Source organism: Etheostoma cragini, chromosome 1 (assembly GCF_013103735.1).
Source record: "Etheostoma cragini isolate CJK2018 chromosome 1, CSU_Ecrag_1.0, whole genome shotgun sequence".
NCBI lineage: Eukaryota > Metazoa > Chordata > Actinopteri > Perciformes > Percidae > Etheostoma > Etheostoma cragini.
Window position 1 is genome coordinate 14,711,250 of NC_048407.1, and position 23,128 is coordinate 14,734,377.

General features: G+C 38.1%; 1 long non-coding RNA gene across 1 annotated transcript; it reads left to right on the plus strand.

Annotated features, from left to right (window-relative positions):
• On the plus strand, window positions 1–17,801 carry LOC117945085. The gene is made up of 3 exons (XR_004656726.1): window positions 1–11; window positions 16,505–16,509; window positions 17,721–17,801. It is a non-coding gene; the product is annotated as an uncharacterized LOC117945085 (long non-coding RNA).
• Window positions 17,802–23,128: the final 5,327 nt, after the last annotated feature.

The following is a 23,128-nucleotide window of genomic DNA, read 5'->3' on the forward strand; positions in this document are numbered from 1 at the left end:
ACATTCAGTCTGTCAGTGTCACACATTGTAGCTAAGGCACCTGCACGTACATATCATATTTATCCAGCTAATTTAGTTTAACTTATCTACACTTACTTTCAAACCATCACAGAGCTCTCATATTTCAGTATAACATTAAAGGGTCTATTTGCAGAATCACCATGGTGATAAAGAGCATGGACAATATGCCAGTCAAAGTAAGCAAGACTGCATGGGTAATGTATAATAAGCTTCTTCAGTCGATTTGAATACTGTCAAAATTAACTCATTTAGACAACTAATATTAAACCATTTTACATGGACATGTTTGACATTTAATTCCCTTATATTATTGTCTTATTAAAAGTGTTAAGTCAGATGGATTGGCTTCCTGCTGAAAGAAAAGTGCAAGTAGCCTACATAGATCAATTTATAGCATTATTATGATGTCTTTGTAGGTATGTATGTATTTATGTATGTATGTATGTATGTATGCACTGTATGTACTGTATGTATGTGCTGTAAGTATTGTCAGTGATGATCAATTTAGCGTACTCACCTATTTCAACTCAACACCACAAAAAGCTCTAGCATGTATTTGCAGATACAGATGTCAACACGTGCCATATAATATGGCACGTGGCTTTGTGTCTTTTACCCTTTGGGCTTGCAAGTTGTCAAGTTGATAATAAATCTTTGTTAAAGTGCTATTGTTAATGACTGTATTGCATATTTAGTTTTGCAAACAGCATCTAGAGATTTTGATTAATATGCCGGTTACTTATTATTATTTTTTTTTTTACAGTTTATTGTTCATACTGTAAACATCATGGGCTGTCTATTGAAAAAAAATTGCCTAAAATTTAACATCAAGTCAGTGGAATGAAAAATAGCCCTTGGATAGAAAAAATAGGTTTGTGGCCAGAAATACTAAGAAAAGTAAAGAATTCAAATTTTCTACATCGTCTATATCAAGTTATCAGATGTGACAGAAATGCTGCAGGCTGAGCTCAAAAGAGGGCAACACAAGAAAGTGTGTTGCACTCTTTTCCTCTCTGTCCTTAAAACAGGCTGGCGCTGTAAATTGATAAGAATAAATTGATAATTGTAAGTAGGCTACACCGTCTCACTTACAGGAGAACAATAGTACACATTGTTTGCTATATCAAACAAATCTTTTTTACAAGCTAACAATATATTGGTTGAAAGAACACTTAACCAAGCATTTATCCGTAGGGGATTTAAAAGGAGTGTCATTTTTATCTATTTGCTGCCTTTCTGGGAAGTATTGGGGAGGAATGAGTCTGGGAGTTTTGTACAGTATTGAAACAGATGAGATCTTATTTATAGTCTCTGCAGCGTGGACTTGGTATTTCTTTTTAGGGGTCTCACTTAGTCAAAACCAAGGTATCTAATTTAAGCAATTTATCAAAACAGTTCAAAATATAACAAATCTTTTGGAGGTTTTAGAAAAATACTAATGCACACAGTTAATATTGGTATGTTTGTACATGCTTAGATGAACTTTCCAAATAAAACTAAAGTAGAATGCCACTTGCTATACAAAAATAGTTTCTTATCAAAATACCCCTTTGTAGGCAACAGGGTAATGTTTGTATTTCTAAAACATAATTATGGTTGTAGATAATATAATATATACAGTTTTTAAGGATTTTTTCTATCCAACACTGTATTTGATGTAGATTAAAATGTACATTACAGGTCAAAGTTTGGTCGGTCAAATCGTTTTCTCTTGAATGGGAAAGCATGTTCAAACTTTTGACTGGTACTGTAATTTTTCAAATGTGAGTATATTTTCTTCAGAATATGAAATGGATTAAGCACAATAAAACAATGCAGCAGTGCTGTAGTTTGTTGCTGCTTCTATGCAACTTCAATTTCTTTGATAAAAAAATATTATTTGACATTGCACTTTATCCACTAAAGTATTAATCTCAGAGTATGAATACAAGAGACAGTCACTTCAGAAGCAGAGCTTGAAAAGGTGAGCATTAGTTATTTGTAAACCAGCATGGGACTAACTGACATGAAAACACTTTTATTATGAATCTCCTTTGGAAGTGCCCAACTGTCACATTTTCCTTGAAAATAACTGGTCCCACAGCTCTCGGAGGAAGCAAACGGCCTGAAAACACCATCCACAGTCAGATTAATACTTTTACGTAACTCCCTCTATCAAAGCTATTATTGTCCAGCCAAGTCTCATGGCAGTTCGTGAAATGGTGACGTTATTTAATCTATTGATCAAACAGGGACTCAAGTTTCTTTTTCTTTTTTTCGTGGTGGTGAGCACGAATTTCAAACTACTGTATTTCAATGGAAAACATCTTTTGTGATAACACCACAATCACGGTAGCGAGTAGTATTAAAAAGCCGAAAATCAACTTAAAGAGGTTGGTTGGTGTGGTGGATGGGTCAAACACAGAACTTTCATCCTGAAGACCGGGGATTGTGTCCCGCGTGTGGCACTTCCTGTCCACGTTCTTCTTCTCCTACCCACAACTGTCCCATTGTTGTCGCCGTCTCCTGCGTGTGACGGTTCTTTTCCCCGTTGTTCGTTTCCTAACCCCAACCTTCCTGTTGTTGTAGCGCGTCCCGCGTGGGGCGTCCCGTGGTTGTTGCCGGCGTGTGGCTTTTCATTTCCCCTTTATTGCGTCCCTAAGAGTAGCCCAGTGTCATGGCAGTTGTCGCTGGCATGTGGCGTTTCATTTTCCCGTTGTTGCGTCCCCCAGAGGCCGCAGATTGTGTCCTGGCAGCTGTTGTTGTCCCCCAGAGCAGACTGCTGCAGCCCATTCTCAAGGCAATTTGTTTAATGGTCACGTTCCCAGTTTGTGGTGACCACTATAAAATAAACGAGAAAATTGTGTCCCTGTTGACAAATTAATAGATCAAAATAACGTGACAATTTCAGGAACTGTCTTGAGACCAGGTTTAATTTTCTGTTGTGCAGTACAGCCAATATTGTCACCTCTGCAACACCAATCCTCCTGAGGTAAACATAGTGAACAATAGCAAAACTGTGGTCTTTCTCCACGTACCGAGAAAAGCTTGGGGAAGACGGGGAAAAAAGATTGGACCAGCCCAACAGAAATAGGGCGGACTTAACCTCTTTGAAACTACATGACTGCCTGGGCCACCTTGTGAAATCACACTCTATTTGAACTGGATAAAACTGTGATCAAGCTGCCTGCTGATACTTCTGAGGATAACTCTTCAGATACAGTAGAGGCTACTTTTTGCTGGATACAAAGAAAGCTATTCTGCATATTTGTAAGTGGATTGTGCAGTTCTCTGCAATTTTTTACTAATCTGTCCTGTTTTTAGACAGCAGTCTGATTTACATAAAAAAACAAATATGAACTTTATTCATCTAGTTTTATCCAGTACAAAAGCACTGCAATCTATACTGTTGCTTTCTGTTGATTGGCAGGATTTGGGAGGTGGGGTGCAAAATAATATAGTTGGCATGCAATGCATTGCAATTTCAAACTTTAAACACCAACAATGTCTACATCTACAGAAATCCTCAAGTGAAATCTACATTTGTAACCACACCCTTGAATTTTTGCTAAGCCTAATTACCCCATTCTTGTGCAGCTTGTCAGTTAAACGTACATTTTGTAAATCTTGCAGTCCGGACCCAGAGCATCAAAAGGTGACGCCAAGAGTTCCGACTGAATGTAAAGTAGTTGAAAGCCCCACTGTGTCTGACTGAGACGCGAAAGGAGACTTTTTGCATCAGTAACAAACGCCAAAGGCACCTGAACAAGCTTCAGGCTTTTTTCTGTTGTTCACCCTCCTTCACCTCTCCTTTATCTTTATTTTCAAAGTCTCTTTTGTCTCTTCCTCAGTTCTGCTCCACATTTGATTTACCTCGCTTTTTTTGGCAGTTCCCCTTTCTCCATTTTCACTCTCCCTGCCTCTTCATGAAAGGTTTATAGAGCAGACAGGGAGGCACATTTTGGGTGTTACTGATGGAAGAGACTGTAGGACATTAGCTTGGTGATGTCAGAGGGATTTTTTCTCTCCACTAATGACTGAGAACAGTGTAAGACCTGATGATGATCTTTGATCTTGTCTATTTTTTGTGCATCCTTACAGTTTTTTTCTCTTCTATGCTCCCTTCAGTACATCTCTCACCCTTTCCCCTTTTATTAAATTCCCCAAATAAGTTCTGTTTATCTGTTTGTCTAAGGCTTTCAGCAGCTACTTCAATAGCAGATCACAGATCATGTGTTCAGATCATGCGTTCAAATATCTGTGGGTCTTGTTAGGCTATGATGTGTAATATCGACAAGTTGACTGGTGTGGCATTGGCCGTAATAGAAAGATTTTACCAGGTTGTTTCCTATGGCTATGAGTTTCGGTAGGGACCAAAAGGTGGCGCTCTTACCAGGTTCCAAGGGTTTTAGCTGGGGAAGAAAGCCTTGTCTTACTTCGCTCCATGGTCTTGGAAAAATTTGCAAAACTTGCTCCATCTAAATGATCTGGTCCCATTAAATGAATTCAAGGCCATGTTAAAATGTCATGTAATTCAAAAATGCAACTGCCACATGTGACCTGTTCCTTTTCCTTTCCTCTATGTGTGATTTTGTCTATGCTGTATTTCTGTTTTTTTTGGGACTGGTGTGCCGTCTCGGCCAGGTCTCCCTCGAAAAAGAGATTTCTATCTCAAGGGACTTCCTGATTAAATAAGGGTTAAATAAAAATAAAAAATAAAAAAGAAGGAGATCACTGCCAAAATGAGTTTCCTGGGATCACATTTAGAGTAAGGAGGTCATCTGTATGACGTTGTTGAATGGACCCAGTTGAGTTTCCCCCTGAACGCCTTGAAAACAGTGGAGGGATGATGCATCCTATCTAGTTTGAAACGTCTCAGGATCTCCCAGGAAGAATTGGAGAATGTGTAAGGAAATGGACATCTCTGGGATACCTTGCTTGCACTACATATATTATGAGTCTGGACAGACATGGATTAACATTGCTGTTGGTACAACCGTGATGCAGTAATTCTAGTTATCCATTCGTTTGATATATTATTTTCTCCTTCACTATAATTTAAATGTGACCTCAAATTATGTTGTCAACTATCAAAGCAACTTACCTCTTCAAAACAACAAAGTGCTGTGCAGAACTAGAGATAAAACAAATTCCCTATTTATTCTCACCATCTATTTCAGTTATTATAAGTACAAATGGTAATAGCATGTTCGTATCTTGTTATGTGATTTATTTTATGAATTGGCCTTTTTTGTTTTTTGTTACTTTAAGCCACGATAAGCCTCTCAGATACAGGGATCATCTTTTTCGATCAGATGAAAAAACAAGCGCTAACAAGAAGAACTCACAGATAAATAGCTAAACCAATCCAACAGAATGATATTTTAACATTGGTACACGTTGTGAGAGAGGGATCAAAAGAGAGCAATCTAATCCTTTAGGCGTTTTGGGCAGCTGTTCAACTATGTTCTCTTTCTATTGCTCCTTCCCCCCTCTCTCTCTCTCTCTGCCACAGTGAGCGAGAGAGGTGCAAACTATTATGTTTATATGACTTGATAGTACATACAGAAAACTGTCATGTCTGATCATGTTGAAACAGTAGGCTACAAGAGAAATTATCCTCATGGAGTGTAAACTGGCAGATACTAATAGAGAAGCAGTGTATTGTTATTTCCTCCAGTATTTACCATTCATGTCTCTATTTATCATCTGATTATCCCCCAAAGCCATGCACTAATTATATATCAATTGTTTCTTGCCTTCTCTTGTCTACCCTTAGTCAAGCCTGAACCTCAAAGATTGCTATACTGTTAATGATGTCAAAGCAAAATGTTCTAAATTGTAACTCTTGCTAACATTTACTGGAACTTTAAATTGCAAACAGTGCTTAACACTTTAAGACCCATTTTTCTGGAAAACAGTGCCAGTTTGTGACAAGATTTCTGACTAATTGCAATGTAGATGAGAACCTGTGGCCAAATCCACATGCCAGAGTTGATGAAGATGTAGAAGTACAGTGCTCATTTCTTTGTTGTGCTTTTTACAATACAAGTTAAGGAACACTGCAGTTTTACAATACTGTCTTTTCTTTTCTATTTCCTAGCTAATTATTGAGCTTTGGATCAAATAAACCTATGTTTTGATTGTACTGTATTATTTTTCATCAATAAATTTCAGATTTTGTTCAATGATTTCACTGTGTCTGTAGAATTATCTCTACTACAGCAGTACCTTTACAGGCATGCATTTTCACCTAGTTCCATAATGAAATATGTATCGCCTACTACGATATTTAATGATTGTACGGACAATGACACAATGAAACTAACTAAAGAAACGTTTCAATGGTATTCCACAATAAAATTGTTTTTTGAACCAATTATTGTGCAAGTGCAAGATTTCTTTAAAGATATGAATGCACAATGCAATGTTTAGAACATTGGACAGCCTGTGTTACAAGTGATGACAGTTTTGACTTTTGTTTCTAGAGTTTTGAAAAATGACATCAAGGACCTGAAATTAATATCAAAGTGATCGTAAAAAACAACAACTGTAAAGCATCCGAATCTTCCAAAATGCTGGTGCTCTGGTTTGCATTTGGGATGTTGTCAAAACTCAGCTCTGCATCCACAATTTCAACAATTCTTGTGAACTTTTAATATGCTTTTACTGAGTCCTAAATGCATTTTTTCCCCCACAGTCAAAGTCCCATCTTCCTCTTTAATGATTGTGCTCCAGATTTTGCTGCCAAATAAGAGTACTGGTTCTGCAACACTTTCAAAAACTTTAATCCATAAAATAATTGGGAGTTTGAATACTTTGCTTCCTAAGCTGTAAAATAATGCTAGAGATTTACTTCCAAAGTAGTTAAAGCCCTGTTAAAATGCCCTAAAGCCCTGTTTTTAGACCAAAGGAAGTGTATTCAGTTTTGTAGCCTCATGGGATTTCTAATTGAGTGTTGCACGTTGCAACCCAAGTATGATTTAGAAGATTAGGGAAAGAGTGTGGACACAGATAACAAAATGTGTGTGTATGTGCAGGTGAAACTTAAAGCGGATGTTTTGAAGCAATGCTGATTCTATATCCCATCTAATTGATTGCCCATTATGGGACTAAGAATGTTTTTTTATTGATTAACACATGAGTCAGTTTGATTTCTTTGTATCTGAAGAAATGCCAATGGACTTTTCTTAATGTAATGAGGAAGAGGAAAACTCAAAGGGAGTAGGTTACAGCATTCACACAACATTTGTGTAATCTATACTCCAAATGATAGAATGTGAAGCTAAAATAACAGACAAGCTCAGCCAATATTCTTTCAGGAAGACTTCTAAATAAGCTTGAATCACCACGATCTCTCCCTAAAACTAGTCACCTGTTAAGAGGCATTTACTTTTCAGTAAATCAACCAGAATTGGCCCTGAAATTCATGATCCAATCACAGCATGACATCCCACTTTAAGTGTCTTCTCTCCTTGCTATTAGCTGTCTTTTCAGGCAAAAGTGCAACCCTCCCCCTCCCCTTACACCTTTGGGCATTGTCTACCACTGCAACCTGAGTTCCTTTCCTGCAGTCTGGTCCTAGTTTCGGTCTCGGTTCTCTCTTCTTCATCATCACCAGTGTCTGGGCTCCATCGGGTGGTATGTCTGGTTTCGCTACCCCTTTAAAATTACTTTAATTCCCAAAGACTCATACTCACTCAAAGTGCATTTCTTATTATGCAAAAAGTATCTCCTGATTGAAACATATTGTTAAACAGGCATGGATTCTCTAAGGTTCCATTACAAAGGCTATTATATAATGTCCATCAAAAGGGAGAAGATCTGGAGAATTTAGGTGAAATGATGGCAGGTTAGTTAGTTCAGTAATCATTATGTCTGAACTTGCATCATATTCTTCAAAGACAAAGTTCACATATGTGAATACAGTGTATGTTGCAAGATAGGGACAGTTTCATTAGAAACACACTGCAAAAGCACTCTAATGGTGAAATGCCTGCAAATGCAGTCAGATGTCAATTTTTTTGGAATAAATACATTTTATATTTCTGTCACTTGCTTTGCAATTCTGGAATAAGGTAAAACCTATGTGTCCATGGACACTGACATTCAAAAACATTGCATGCTATGGATTAGCATACAGTAACTACTCCTTGGTGTCGTGGTGGTTTAGTGTGTTATATATTTACAGTCACAGAATCTTCCTTCTGGGATATGCCACATAATGTGCCAAGAGACAGGTTTTAATTATGATCTCACCAGTATGCTGCATGTGCCTTGTGTTGGCTCTGATTAGTGCCTAGGGAATCAAGGCTGTAATTGTTTGTGCTAAGTGAAGTGTGCATAAACGTGTGTTTGTGAGTGTGTGTGTGTGTGTGTGTGTGTGTTGCAGTGACGAGAGTGGTTGGTTGCCCATAGGGCTTATGTTTCAAATCTGAACAGAGGAGAAGTGAATTATTTGCTCAGGGCCACACTGTGCGTCCAATCAGCTTCAAGCACCCTAGGGTGACACCATCATGGTCATCTCTTCTGCAGGAAATGATGCAAGCTCTTCTGAATTACATAGGGTGTGAGACCAATAAAATGGGGCCTATTCTTGTCACAGCATCAGATAAGGATCGGCTGCTGGATGCATTGCAGCAATTACTGCAGGCCTGCACTCCTCGGCTGTGGAATTGGGAAATGATCATCTGTGAAGCACAGCAGAGTACCACCGCCTCCAGCACAATAACTCAACATGTCCACTTGGCTATGTCAGCTCTGCATGAAGAGAGAATCTGAGAGATACAAAGAGGGAAAGAGAAGATTAGAAGGAAGTAAAGAAAGAAGGAAAATAAAGTCATATTTCATTGTAAATATTAGTCTGTTGAAAGCACCTATAGATTTATGTAATTCGTCAAAATTTCGCTGCAGAAACGGTGTATTCTTCAAATGGATCTTCCTTATTGAGTACTGAAACTTTTATCTCTTAAAACTTTGTCAAAGGTTGTGGATAGGAATTTCTAAGAGAATCTAAAGGTATCGGTGTTGAGCTTGTTGAGTTTGTTGATCTAAGGGGAAGAGATAATTAGGTTCTATAGTGAAGTTGGCTTTGAGGAAAGACAGAATCAGAATTACGTGAGAGAAATTAGTGTCTTGGTCAGTGTGTTTTCTGGTTGAGTTCACCTAGATAAGGCAAGATGAACAGATAGAATAGGGGGGAGATGGAAGGATTAATTTGGCTTTTAAAGAGTGAAGAAAATTAGAGTCATAGTCACACAAGGAGAACAGATTCATAATCAAAAGCTGGAACATTGATGTAGATGTCTAGTTATATCAACGGAGAGAGAATGGCCAGCCATATGAAATCCCCCCTTAAATTCTGCATATTGGTTCATGCCAATATTATGGCATCTCCCAGTGGAAAGGTATGCTAATGTTTCTGACAGGCTGACATCCTCCCTGTTGGAGAGGGTTGGTGGGGGCATGAGGGGGGGTGCATTTGGAGAACGTCTTAGGTCAATGACTGTATTAGACACACTGATTGATCCTGTGGAGAAAGGTGCCATCGCATTTAATTAATGAGCAAGAAATATAGTTTTTGTAGTGGCCCTGTTTCACTGACCTGGAAAGGAAGACATGAGGGGAGAACACTGTGGCTGAATGGAAAAGCTAATGATCTGTTCATGCATTTATTTAGTATGTTGAATAAGCATAGAATTCTATTATAGCAATTTAATGTGGAAGTATGTACATGAGGATATGACCCCTGATCTGTAGAGGGGGGGCACAAGATGTTATTATTAGCATAAATAGTTTTATATTAATGTGACATATTTAACAATATGGACTCTTCAACATTGTCTAATGAAGGGACTTATAATTCTACATAAACCTTTATTTATTTGAAATATATACAAGTGAATATGAAGTGAAATACCACCCTATTGACATTCATGTCCATTGCTATACGTTTCTCTACATATTTCTCTATATGTTTTACTTTCATGCCTGCAAATATAAGAGAAAGAAAACCCTTGGTCCGACACATTCCTTTGTGTGTAAAAGTGTAGGGTATCCATGTTAAAAAGTACATCAGTTTTCATTGAGCTAATGTGTTAACTCAAATGCTGAGTTACCATCTCCTTTTAAAGGTCCTATGACGTGCTGCTTTTTGGATGCTTTAATGTAGGCCTTAGTGGTCCCCTACCAGCCAGTCCCTCAATGAGCTTTCCCTAGGATGTGTCATTTCTGTCTCTGCAGCTTTAAATGCTATTGAGAAAGGGAGAGGCGGGGCAAGGTGGAGGGTGGGGGTGCGGTCTTGACCAACTGCCGTGCTTCGCTTGTTTGCAAGCCATGATGACGTAGAAGGAAGATTTAAAATTTTCTCAAAGGCAGAGCAGGATGCCCAAGGCTCGGTTTACACCTATTGCCATTTCTAGCCACTGGGGGCCCATAGGCAGGCTGGTGCAACTCACATTAATGTTACAAAACCTCATAAAGTGAAATTGTCATGCCATGGGACCTTTATGATTTTATGTAGCAGTGTCTCTTGGGTTGCAATATCTCTGAATTGTTTCACTTTTCAAGTCTGCTTCACATCTGGTAAGCGAGAATGTCTAGGCTGAGTGTGTTTGCTTGACAGGGGCAATCTGGCTGCGTGTGGGCACTGATGGCATTTATGTGTACATTTTCAGGATGTGTTAGGGAAGCCTAGCAGAAAGATGTTTTGGTACAGACATAAATGGAGCTTTCTCATGGCTCAAGAAGAGACGGATAAATGATTGGACAGGAGAATGAGAATCCGGGAACTGTGATGTTGTCACAGTATAACCTTTCTTAGTTTCTTACTTTTTAACCCTTTTAATACGAGAATACATATTACAAGCAAAAAGTATCAGAGATAATCACAGGTATGTGAGCTAAAGTCAGGTCTCCAGTCTCTTGTGGTTATAATGAGGGTTGTATCACCTGTTGTGTTCCATGCAGGCTGCATGGAATACTGCATAGCTATAAGGAATTTCAAAGTCGTGCACCACAATCTAATACCCCACTACAAGTTTGGCAAACAAACAAACTCTCATTCATCTTTTAATAACATCTAGCAAACGACAGACGGAGTTAACCGGCCGTAGGTCCTGGCAAAAGCAAGAAGCAAGCTAACATTAGATAGCTATTCATGTTTGCTAACCTATCACAGTGCGTTTTTCAGGTACCTGATGAATTGAGATGTGGTTGAGCCAGAATATATCTTGATACAGCATATTTTGTATTCAGCTCTTCTTTTGTTTGAGCCTTGTTATCTGAAGTTTTTAAAGCCAAAGCCTCTGACAAAGGCACAGCTGCTGCCTGTGCTGTTGACATTTTCGTTGTCCTCTCTCACGTAGGTAGGTCATAAAGATTGTCCACGAGACCCATGCCTCAAGTCAGAGTCGAGTCTGACGTTTTTTGAGGACAAGTCTTGAGTCAAGTCTGAAGTCACTGAGTGTAGACATTTAGGCATGATTTACTCTTTTCTCCCCCTTTATGTATTTTGTGTGTAACATTTTGATATCAATGAACGTCCGTTACACTCAAGCCATTGCCAAATGAGTGGATACAAAGTAAATTAAGACTCTCAGCTCCAAACAACTCTCTCTTTATTTCTCAGTAGGGCCATGTTTAGAAAATGGTGTAATCTGGCAACTTTTGCGCTGTATTGGGAAAATTACATTCAAGCAATGATTTCCTAATCCATCTATAATATGAATGTATTTTTGATTATTCATATAAGTATTCACAAATGCCTCTCAGGGTGTACAAGTTATGGTTCTCTCCTTGTGTGTGTCCTCAAAGTCTCACTTCCAACAAATTCCTCTCTCCCTGCACAAGAAACTTCCACAACAGCATGCAGAAAATCAAGTGAAGATAATGACCTGTTCTGAAGAGCCCAACATGTTTTTTAATCCTCTGTGTCCTCTAAAAGTTTTTCTTGTATTACTTAGAACTCTCCATGGGGGAGAGAGAAACGAAGCACTACCGCTTTAAATGCTCATGCTCACACCCAACACATTCTCAATCCCATCTTGTAAAATACGGAGGCTTGGTCAGGTGCCTTTGTCATTGTTGATGACACTAAATGTCTCTTTTAGCGTCATATAACACATACTTGGTGGGGACTATTTCTAAAGCATCCCTTTTGATGCTGTTAGGTAAGGAATAGCTCGTAGTTGGGATACCGCATCACATGTGGAAAGCCACTGCCCAAACGTTCGTATTTTACAAGTTTGTAATAGTGAGGTTGTCACACCAATGATACCCCTGGACTTTAATAACTAAGATCTTTCAGCAAGATTTCTGCTAATGTTGAAAACCTTTTGTAAATTCATAACAAATTCCACATTTCTGTGGTTTCTGCTTTCTATTTCCCACAGTACTTTAAACAAAAAGCGGCCATTTTAAAAAGTAGTGGGGACATGTCCATCCCCAGTGTAAATGACACCTATGGGAATAAATGTAGATGTGCATGGCACATAGTTTTTCTTAGCCCAGTCTCCAGAGGAGTTCTATTCATAGTGGATGGTTCTTTTGAACTTGATTTGTATCCATTCTATGTTCAGTGGATGTGCAGGATCTGTGTTCTCTTTCTCAGTAGTGTGAAAATGGAACAGTATAATGCATCTGACAATGATGCCTGACACCAGAGTGCATGTTCTGTCACGCATCAACAATTAATGTTGCTAAGGATTATTAATATTTAAACAAGATAACCATAACATTTTGTGTTGCATAGTGTTAACAATACATATTTGCCACGTATGTAGCCTACTAAAGAACCAACGATGTTAAACAATCTCTTAAAGCAAATCCATGTAGGGTTTTACAGAATACTCAAATTTTGACTGTCTATTATAATATAGCTCAAATAGGGCTTTGTTCACAACTCTCTAACCACTCTTGTAGCTTGTTGGTCTGTCCTCAAGCAATGTTACTGCATACTCAGATTGGCTCGCAGAGTTAAATGTTGTCATGACAGATAGTCAAGATGGCCACAGCTACAAACCAGCTTGGAAGAAAAAGGAACTTTCCTTTTTCCATTTACAGCTGTGTATTCTCAGGTTAGATCTCACCCTGACTCCTAATTCATAACGGGTTTCTATTACACATGGAAATAAATCTGCTCAGCAGCACAGGTAGTGAACAGAAAAATCCGCTGTCCATCACCCCAGAGACCAGACTCAATTCCACTGCTTCCCAGTTCTAACTGTCAGAGATTGTTCTCTCTTTTTTACCTCCAGCTTCTCCTCCTCTTCTCTTTACTACTAGATCATTTGTCTAAGATTGATCTCTGCATCTATTCCTCTTATCTTCTAAGGGGGTTTAGAGGGTGGGGTAGGAAATTTCTGAATTCAGTAATCTCAAAATAAGAATGGGACTTATTTTCTCAAGAGAAAAGCCAATTGTGAGCGGAAAGTTTTTCCTCTAGGCACACAAGGCAAAAATGGCCTGATTTATAAATGCTTGTATTAATGTTGCGATTCCTTTTGTATTTTGTACACACTGTTTATTTATGGTGTTATTTTGCTCCTAATATAGATGCTATTTACAGTTTATTTATGATCAACTGAACCACCAAGTCCCACTGCAGTTCATGAAATGGTCACATTATTTAATCTATTGATTTGTGTGCATGGACACGTTTATCTTTTTTTTTCTTTTTTTTTAACTGCTGTGAAATGCCGTTGAATTGAAAGAGATGGCCCTCTGGTTTTTCTCTTATCACCTTTTGCTTACCCATGCTAAACTGATTTGTTTTATGAGACATGATATGCAACCTATACAGCAGACATACCTTTGACATGTGTTTGAATTAAATGTCAAAGATGAGTTCAAGCAGAGTTACAGGGAATCTTTTCTAATTTCTAAAAGTGTTAAATAAAGGGAATATTAAAATTTGACAGACATTACAAATATGCTGTTTATACCAACTGATGAAATATTTACAAAATGATACGTTTACAAAAACAGCGGGGGGGGGGGAGGGGGATAAAAGGTGACATGTGTTTGATGTCCTGCTAGGACATTCTCTTATAATTGCCTATGTAGGGACCTTGCAGATAACCTCCCACTGCCATTAATCACACCAACCTTAATTATCTCATCATGAAAGGCAATTCATCCCTAACGCTGCTCTTTACAGAGTAGGATGAAAAAAATCAGAAGCCTGAATCCATTGGGAAAACAAAGTGAAAAATTTAGAATAATCCTCAAAGATATGACTAAAAAAATATGTATTCTGTGAACTTTATTCCACCGCCTGTCTTTTGTTTTTCTATCTCTTCCCTCTTACCTGGTTGGCAGTCCCACATGCTGACAGGAACTGTCGAGTGAGAGATCTCTCCTGCAGCAGACGGCAGTGACGCCTCATCAGACTTCCAGCAAGCCCTGTGGCCCCTGATGGCGCCACAGCTGGGTGGATGGACATGATCACTCACTCACAGACAGGATTAACCCTCCCCCCCAACTGCATCCATCTTTGCTGTCCTGTTTCTAATCTCTGTCTCCTGGCCTCTGTCTGTCCTCCCGCTTCAGATTGTCTCTATCCCACAGTGCTCATGTCCATGTCACAGTGGTGTTAAGTCTAGACAAAGCAGGCAGAAGCCCAAAGTCTTAAGACCACTATTTACTGAGCAGCCTTTCAGAGGTTTGAGGGATGTTGTCATTGAGGGTTGTGCTGTAATAGTACAACTTGGTCTATCATGGCAGTATAAAACGATGTTGGGTAATTGTAACTATTTAAAATAATGAATAATCCAACCATGCATCAGATGATATAAAAGAAAGAAAAAAGGAAAGATAGTTTAGAATAAGCACAAACAAACCTTGTACTGCACACGTCTGCATTGTCGTATCAATTTACTACAAGTTAATCAGCTTTATAACCCCTATTATTTGTACATGATCACAGTTTTTGGGCTTGCTTAATTTGTCTGAAAAAGCGTGGACTGTCATTTGACATTTACAGCATTAAAATAATCCCATTGTAGTCTCCAAGACTTTGTTATCAGACACATGTGCTGTTACTGAAAATGCAGTCCTTAATTTGAATGTCTATTTGCTGCATGAGGACTGCTTTGCTGAAGATTCAGTGATCTTCCCTACTAAACATAAAATGGAAATCTGACTTAAAAACAGCCCTTTCCTTTGAATGTCTCCTAATCAGATTTTAGATATAATTTGGATCTCTAATGATTTTTCTTGTTACTGTGCCTTGGTGTCGCACAAAAGAAATCCCACAGCACATTATGCAAAAAGACGAAACTTTAAGACTGTGCTGCATACCTTTGCTCGGTATAAAAAGAGAGACCCAAACTAATTCTGGATGGCTTATTTTTATCCATGCCATCACAAGCAAAAGGGGGATGACTGAACATGATTATGCTTCGAAAATAAATCACATTTGGCTCATTTGGTTCATGAAAAATATGCTAGATATTTAAATAACAGGTCTGATTACTAAATCTAAAGTGAGGTTGGAAAATAAATTTTAAAAAAACAAATTATACAGTAAATACATTAGACATATTAATGCATGGATACACAGATGGAATCTTTAAAATGATTCCAATGTGCTATGAAGCGCTAACATCAAAGCATGTTCAGTTCATTGCCACGGTCGTTTGACTTCCTGTGGTGCGAGGCTCACACCATCACACTGACATGCATTTCAACCAGCACCATAACGGACCAGCACTGCCCACCGTGGCAGCACTATTCACACTAGCTAAGGCTGTCAGGGTCCCAACGGACACACGGAACAGTGTCATGCTGAGCTGCTTTGATAGAGACAGTTTACGTTCTTTCACAAGTAAAATAGATTGAAGAGTGGCTGGTGGATTAACAAAAAATGACAAAACCCTACATCAAAGTGTAGCTAAATTAAATTGTGTGTCGCTTTTCATGCTCCTTTGGTGTTGTTAATGACCAGTGAAGAAGAAACGAGATCCACAGACATGAGCTTGGTAACCTACACAAACTGCATTTATTCACCCCACTTCTGGTCTAACTGTTGTTCCTTCGTCTTTCACTGATCAATTTCATTTCTAATAGTGGGCGTTAGTTGTGCATGAATCAGATTTTTTTAAACCTGTTTTTCTCCTGTGCAATGTGTCTCTGTGTAAATAGACACTATATTTCCCAATAGGAGGAATGACTACGATTATAATTGATAAAAAAAACAAATATAGATCAATTGTGAAGAAAAAAAAGATTCTTTTTAGAATGTTTGAACAGTTGAAATAGGGAGAAGTTAAAAATAACACAAAGAACTATTTATATTTAATGTAAAGCCCAAAGCACCATATAGCAACTTGTATATAGACTGCAAATGCTTGCCTCCAGGGATGTCAGCAGTCTCCACTTGTCAAATGTTCCACCATGATACAGGAACTAGTTGGGCATGAAAGTCACAAACGAAGAAGCATCCTGTACAAGCCCTCTGCAAAACACACCAGTCTTAACAGAGCTAAACTCAAGAATATGGCAGGTTAAGTACCCAAGGCTGCGTGTTTAAGAACTTGTAAAACTGATAAAACTAATAAGCAATCCTCAAAAGTGAATGAGGATGTGTGTACCTAACCAATAAAAACGTCAGACTGATTTCATATTTTGAATCCTGCTGGGGCGTTCCTGTTAAGTCCTCCTTTTACCAAATACTAGAAATTTAGAAAATGCCATTCACTCACTAGAGCATTGTGAATAATTGAGTTAAATATGAGCCGATGAAGTTCATAAATGCCTGATCTGACCTCTTCCAGTGGCCAACTGAAGTCTGTCTTCAATAGACTGTGAGAGTCGTCAGTGGTTATTCAATCAAACAAACAACCTAGTAGTATAACTAGTAATATATCTTGCAGGAACATGTAATCCAAACCTCTTCCTAAAGCCTTCTATTGAAGCCAAGTCAGTGGCATGACTGAGGTGTAAATGTTGACTGAAGATTTATATGTTCCAAACAAAACAATATTGCAGCATCAAATATTCATAGTCATCTGTGATCAGCAATGCATACACTGCCATTGATCCATATGGAAAATGCAGCTGCCAGTAACACAGACCTGATCCATCAGCGGCAGCAGAAATAAGGGTGTGGGACGTGAAGTGCAGGAGCAATTTGCAATCACATGGAGAAAATACATGAATTTCCTGGAGTGGAGTCTGAAGGTGAAAGATGTGCGCCTACGTGAAATTGGAAGCAGACACAACTCTTACATAAATATGATCCTTAGACAAGTGGCTTTCTCCATTCTGACAGCTTATTTTCTGGGCAGACAGATGAGCGATGTTTCAATGGGTGTGACAGTCGCTGACAGTGGTTTTCTATTTTTTATTTTTTTTTTATTTTAAGAGGCCAAGAGAAGGCTTTATGCAGAGACGATTGAGATGGAGGGAGAGGTTATGTTAAAGGCATGGTTGTTAACTATTTCCAATATAGACTTTTTCATATATTGTTCAAAATGGTCTTTTAACCCCAATGGTAGTAAATAACTTATGGGCTCTGAAAAGGGAACAAAAAAGAGCCGTCCTTTGTAGCAGCTGTAATCCTGTAAAAATGCCCAGCTGTCACTGCTTTTCGGTCTGCTTGAAATGAACCAATGAAATGCCTCTTTGCCCCGCTGCAAGTACTCCACCCCTTTGGTGTACAAGCCTGAGGTCAATGTGTCGTCGACGCATTGCTAACAGTAGTTGCGTTGGTTTTACAGTATTGGGTGTTTGCTTACTGGTGAATGAAACATGAAGTAAAACTGAGGTCCTTGCTCCGCTCTGCTCTAAAGCAGCGACACAGCGGTGCTTGTGCAGAGCCCCGATGGCAGGTGGAGGGGTTAGACAGAGCCCAGAGAAAATGCTTTTATATCTTGCCAGCATTTCTACATTACCAACCCTGCATTTAAGTGATGGAGAGAGGTTTTCTGATCCAAGGATAAAGTATTTTGGAAAGAGGTCCTCAAACAGGTTGGCAGCAAGCCACAAGAATCTTTTCTAGTTTGACACCAATTTGTTTTGATAAAAAATCTGATCAAAATTTCAGTTAGGTGTGCGTGGCAGACTGTCCTCACCAGGGAATTGTCCTTATAGATTGATTGTGACCCACATTTACATTTGTTCTCAGGGTTCATGCACGCTGCCTGCATGTCAGCTGTGTGACGTGTCCGTTTTTACTTGGGCTCCCATCTGAACCGGTTAGAGCTTACATACTGCCTGCATGACATGCACATATTAGGCACGGCACAAACCGTGCCTAATACCCGTGCATGCTAGAAATAGGATCAACGCTTATTTTTCACACGACACTCATGCGTTTCCAGGCGAAATAAAATACAAAAAGATGGTAATATGTTATTTTCACATGAAATACATTTAATTAATGACATTTTGATGTAAGAAAATCTTTAGATTTTTCCATAAATCCAGACAAAAATGTATTTAAAAAAAGGAACTGGATTCCGATCAAAAGTAACATGGACTTTTTTATTTCAGGAAAGGGAATTGAAATATAAAAATATATGGGCAAATAAAGAAAAAAAAGCTATTGTTTCACTTAATGGTAAACATACGTGTGTACAGACAAGGCTAGCAGCAGCAGCGGCGGGGCAGACACGTTTCTGTTTCTGTAAGATGTATGTTTCGTAGGCTATCTTTCAAAACACTCAAGGTCGGCACAGGAAAACCAAAGAGCATGTTTGCAATTGTTAACAGCACAAAACATAAATGTTAAAGACAACAGCGTGTCTGCTGCAGTAAAGGACAGGAAACAGCACAGTAAAAAAAAGTAAAAAGCCCAGTTTCAACTTTTCAGTTCAGAGGCATAATTTTAATGTTTTTAAAGTATTTGAAACATGGAGGGTGTTAAAGTAAGAAACTGATGAATACCTTCGCAGAGCTTTAAAGGTGAGCGGAAAGACTTGTAAGTCAATCAGGTGTTGCAGCCAGCATAGCTATGTAAAAGTGAAAGTGAAGTGGTCGCAGGTTTCTGTTTGTCCTCAGCAATGATAAATGAATAACAATGAGAAATAAGGTGCCATCCTCTAATACCCTTCGCTAAAATAGAGATTGAATATTGAAATATTGAGTATTGCATTCAACAAGTCCTCCAACAAGTCCATACAGTAACAGTAAGTCCCCTCGACCCTGACGTATATGAATCATTTTCAAGCCACACTTTTTGAGTTTTGATAGCAGGAAAAGCACAGGTGTAAAAAATAATGGTTGCATTATATTTATTGCATTAATGTGTGCAAGTTTCAGGGTCCTGTTATCATGAATGCTGACTGACTTGACTTGTTGTTGTTGGGCTTCTGTAAAGAACATCACAGAGTACGGTCTAGACCTACTCTTTATGAAAAGCGCAATGAGATAACTGCTGTTGTAATTCAGCGCTATATAAATAACATTGAATTGAATTGAATTGACTTGCTTGACTTACTGGGAAATGTAATAGGAACGAAGCCATTGTTTGCTCTTGTGACACCTGTGATTTTTCCTACAATGCAAGTCATTCTTGTCTGCTGTGAAAAAGGCTTGGCTTGTTTGTCAGAGCCTTCTAAAATAGTTACTATTATGATTAAGTTTGGTTAAGTTAAGGCACAAAATTAAAACAGATTGCTAAACGAAATTTGGTACACAGCCCTACCCAACCTGAAGTCAGCCATTTTATAATTGTCTGCATTTTTTTTTTTTTGTTGGATCTGTCTAATTTTTGGTTGAAAGATATTTACTTGTGTTCTCAAATTAAACTTGATGCAGTTGTATATTTTAGAATAGTATATTATGAAGATGCTTAAAGTTGTGTGGATTCTATGATCTATTCACACATTCACTGGCTCAAAGACTGCCGGCGACCTTATGGGGGAGGAAAGTAACCTTTTGTCGCTTCAACTGGCTTTATGTAAAATTAATGTAAGATAACATTTTGCTTTAATAGACAAGAGGCTATAGACGTTTACTTTTCATATTATCTTGATGTGATCTGGATGAGCAATGAGAGTAATTTCAATGCAGGACGAACCGAGCAATCATACATTTTAATAAATGATTCTGTCAAATGCATGGTTTGAGAAGAATGCCTTTGAAACTGTAGATATGCATCAAGAGAAAATATGACTAAGCCAGCAGCCTAACCCAGTGTTGCTGAAATAGGAAAAAATACCCTGTCAGTAATTTAGAATGTGAACAGTTTGTTAGAATCTGAAAATGATGGCAGCAGAATAATTATTTTTGACAAGTCGATTGATAGAGTGTTGGGCTGTTGACAAATTGCAAAAACAAAATCCTGTTTCTGTCAGCCAGTTTTGTGTATTTCAATTTTCTTTTATGTGAATAAGACATTTTAACATCAAAATTGGCATGATACATCGTGTCATTTACACTATGTTTAATATTTCTTTGTCAAATTTAGAGATCTGAACAAATGGCATTTTAATAAAAAGATGTCCCCGTCTTAAAAAGGAATGGTTGATAATGTAAATGTTACTGTCAAGGCATTAAGCAAGAGCAATGGACTATGCTGTGGAACTACTGCACTATTGTCAAACACCAAACATGGACCAGAGTGTACTCCCTAACACAACATTTTCACAATTTCAGCACTTGCAGCAAGTGAAGACTACTTCTTCTATTAAGTCAATGGCTTGCCTTGATGACCAGGGTTTTTCCCTGTTCAAAGTGTTTACTAAAACTGTTGTGAACATGTAAAAATAAATCCGCAATACAAGAGTTTGAAACAAATTAGAAATACAAAGGCACATAGGGAATGAATAACAACAAGTAATTACAAGTTTGAAATGAAAACTTTAGGTCAAGGGATAGTGAAGTTTATGTTTGGTGCCTTGGGGAGGTGGAGCTTCCTTAGTTAGTGTTAGTAAGATTTGAGTCTCCTCTGGATTCATTACTTTCTTTTTTGCAGTTTCTTAACTTTACAGTTTCAGTCAGCAAAAAAAAAAAAGAAGCCTTTTAAATGTTTTGTTTGTTGTAATTTAATTAAATTGTAACATATAAGCTGTGTATCATCATTTAGGTATACTAATATGTAAGGCTGCACAATTAATCAAATTTTAATCACGATCACGATTTTGGCTTCTCACAATCAAATATGCGTGATTGAGCAATATTTTAAATGTGTCATTCAAGTCATAGAACGCTCTGGGTCTTTTTGCAAAGCCAATCTACCGCTCCGTAAACCACTGTCTGATCATGAGCATTTAAGTGCACCGTAGTGAGGTAGGTTTATCAAAAACCGCGTTGATATTCTGTTCGGTATATAGCGGGCGTACAACATAAGAGGAATGTAGCATAAAATTGATGCACCATATGGATTTATTAGCCAAAATGTAGCACAATCTGGATGTGAAAGCAGTTATAATTAGCCTGTATGACAATAAAATTTGTTTTGGTTAAAATTTACAAATAAACAAATAAATGAATAATGATAAATAATCGTGATGTCAACATTGATCAAAATAATCGTGATTATCATTTTGGCTATAATCGTGCAGCCCTACTTATATTCCCCAATAAGTGAAACAAACATTAAAACAGTTGAACATGTCTAAATGCTGCTCCAGTGCTTCTACAAAATAACATCAACACTGGATCACAAAGTGCTCCCATAATGAGAACCTGAGCGCCCAAAGGGACAATTAGGAGCAATGGGTAAGTTGTGCTGACGTCGCTGATGTGATCTGAATAATTAACACCTCTGCCCTTTGTGGTATCCCTGAGGAGAGACCTTATGCCCCACAGTAGTGTGTAAGGCAGTTGGAAACTTTTACACCACTGTAATAAAAACGTGCAAACAATCATTGTTGTGAACATTCAACAACAGACACACTAAAATCAAGACAGGCAAGTCTTGCATATTATCTGCCTGTGAATAACATGTAGACTGACATGTGGACTATGCACTTAGACACGTTCTTGAGAATTCAAGTAAAAATGGCAGTTTAGGGGCTTAGGAGCACTTTTAGCGAGTTAGGGTCTGTGTGTTGTTTGCTTTGTTAGTTGATTCATTCATATATAACTTTTCTGGTAGCTTGGAGTGATTAGAGTTCTTGGTTTGTTTACATTTTAGCAGTTGTCATTGAAGCTGAAATGTATTGAAACAAGTACATTTGCCATTAGTTTATCAGTTATTTTCATAGTTATTCCAGATTGTCCTCGCCCAGAAAACGACCATATAGGTCCATTGTTTCATAACCCCCCATGTTTACGTCTGCTGTTAGGCAGAGACCTCTTGTGGCCGTAGCAGTTACTACAGGAACAAACAATAAAGTAAAGTGACAAAGTACAAGAGCGCCAAATTCCATTGAAGGAGGAAGGTTAGGGTGGTGGATGGGTCAAAGAAACACTGGACTTTCACTCCTTTTTAACCCAAAAATCAAAGTTTATTTTGAAATTACCAAACTCTTACGGACCTTAGTCCGTGACACGTTGACATCTGTGACGTCCTTATTTTAGTAGTTTTACGTGGCTTATTTTAAACTAATTACTGATGAAGTATTTTTGTTTTCTAAAATACTACTACTACTAACTACTTAACTGGTTCCTTTTCACAATGTAACTAGGTGTTAAAAACCTATTCTGTCGTCAAGAAATGAGGATGTATTGGTTAATCTATTCTATAAGCCAAGCAATACAGTTTTAATTACTCAGCAATTCACCTATATTTGGTCAAGATTAGTTATGTACTTTCTAATCAATATGGCAAAGGTGTGAGAGGGGTCCAAGTTCAGACTCCATCTCTGTCTGGAGACTCTCCGCCTCCAGTCCAGCCAGTCAATGCTTACTCCAGTCCCTAGGCACAGTTAGTCACGTCTCAGTATGATGTAGTATTCAACGAATACGTAATGAAAAATACTTCCAAAACCATTAAATTAAACTTGACTGTTTGAAGGCATAAAAGCTATTTGAACAAGATGTTGGATAATTGAAAAGTCACAAACACAGTTTTGCCTTCAGCCAAGTTATGTGCTTAAATCAGTCATGAGACTCTGCAACTGGAACCCCTTGACATGCTTAGAAATAAATGCATACTGTAACACTTATGGTTGTGGGAAACATTTTAGATGGTCATAGTGCCATTTAAATGTTGTTGACTGCACATTATTTCTCCAAT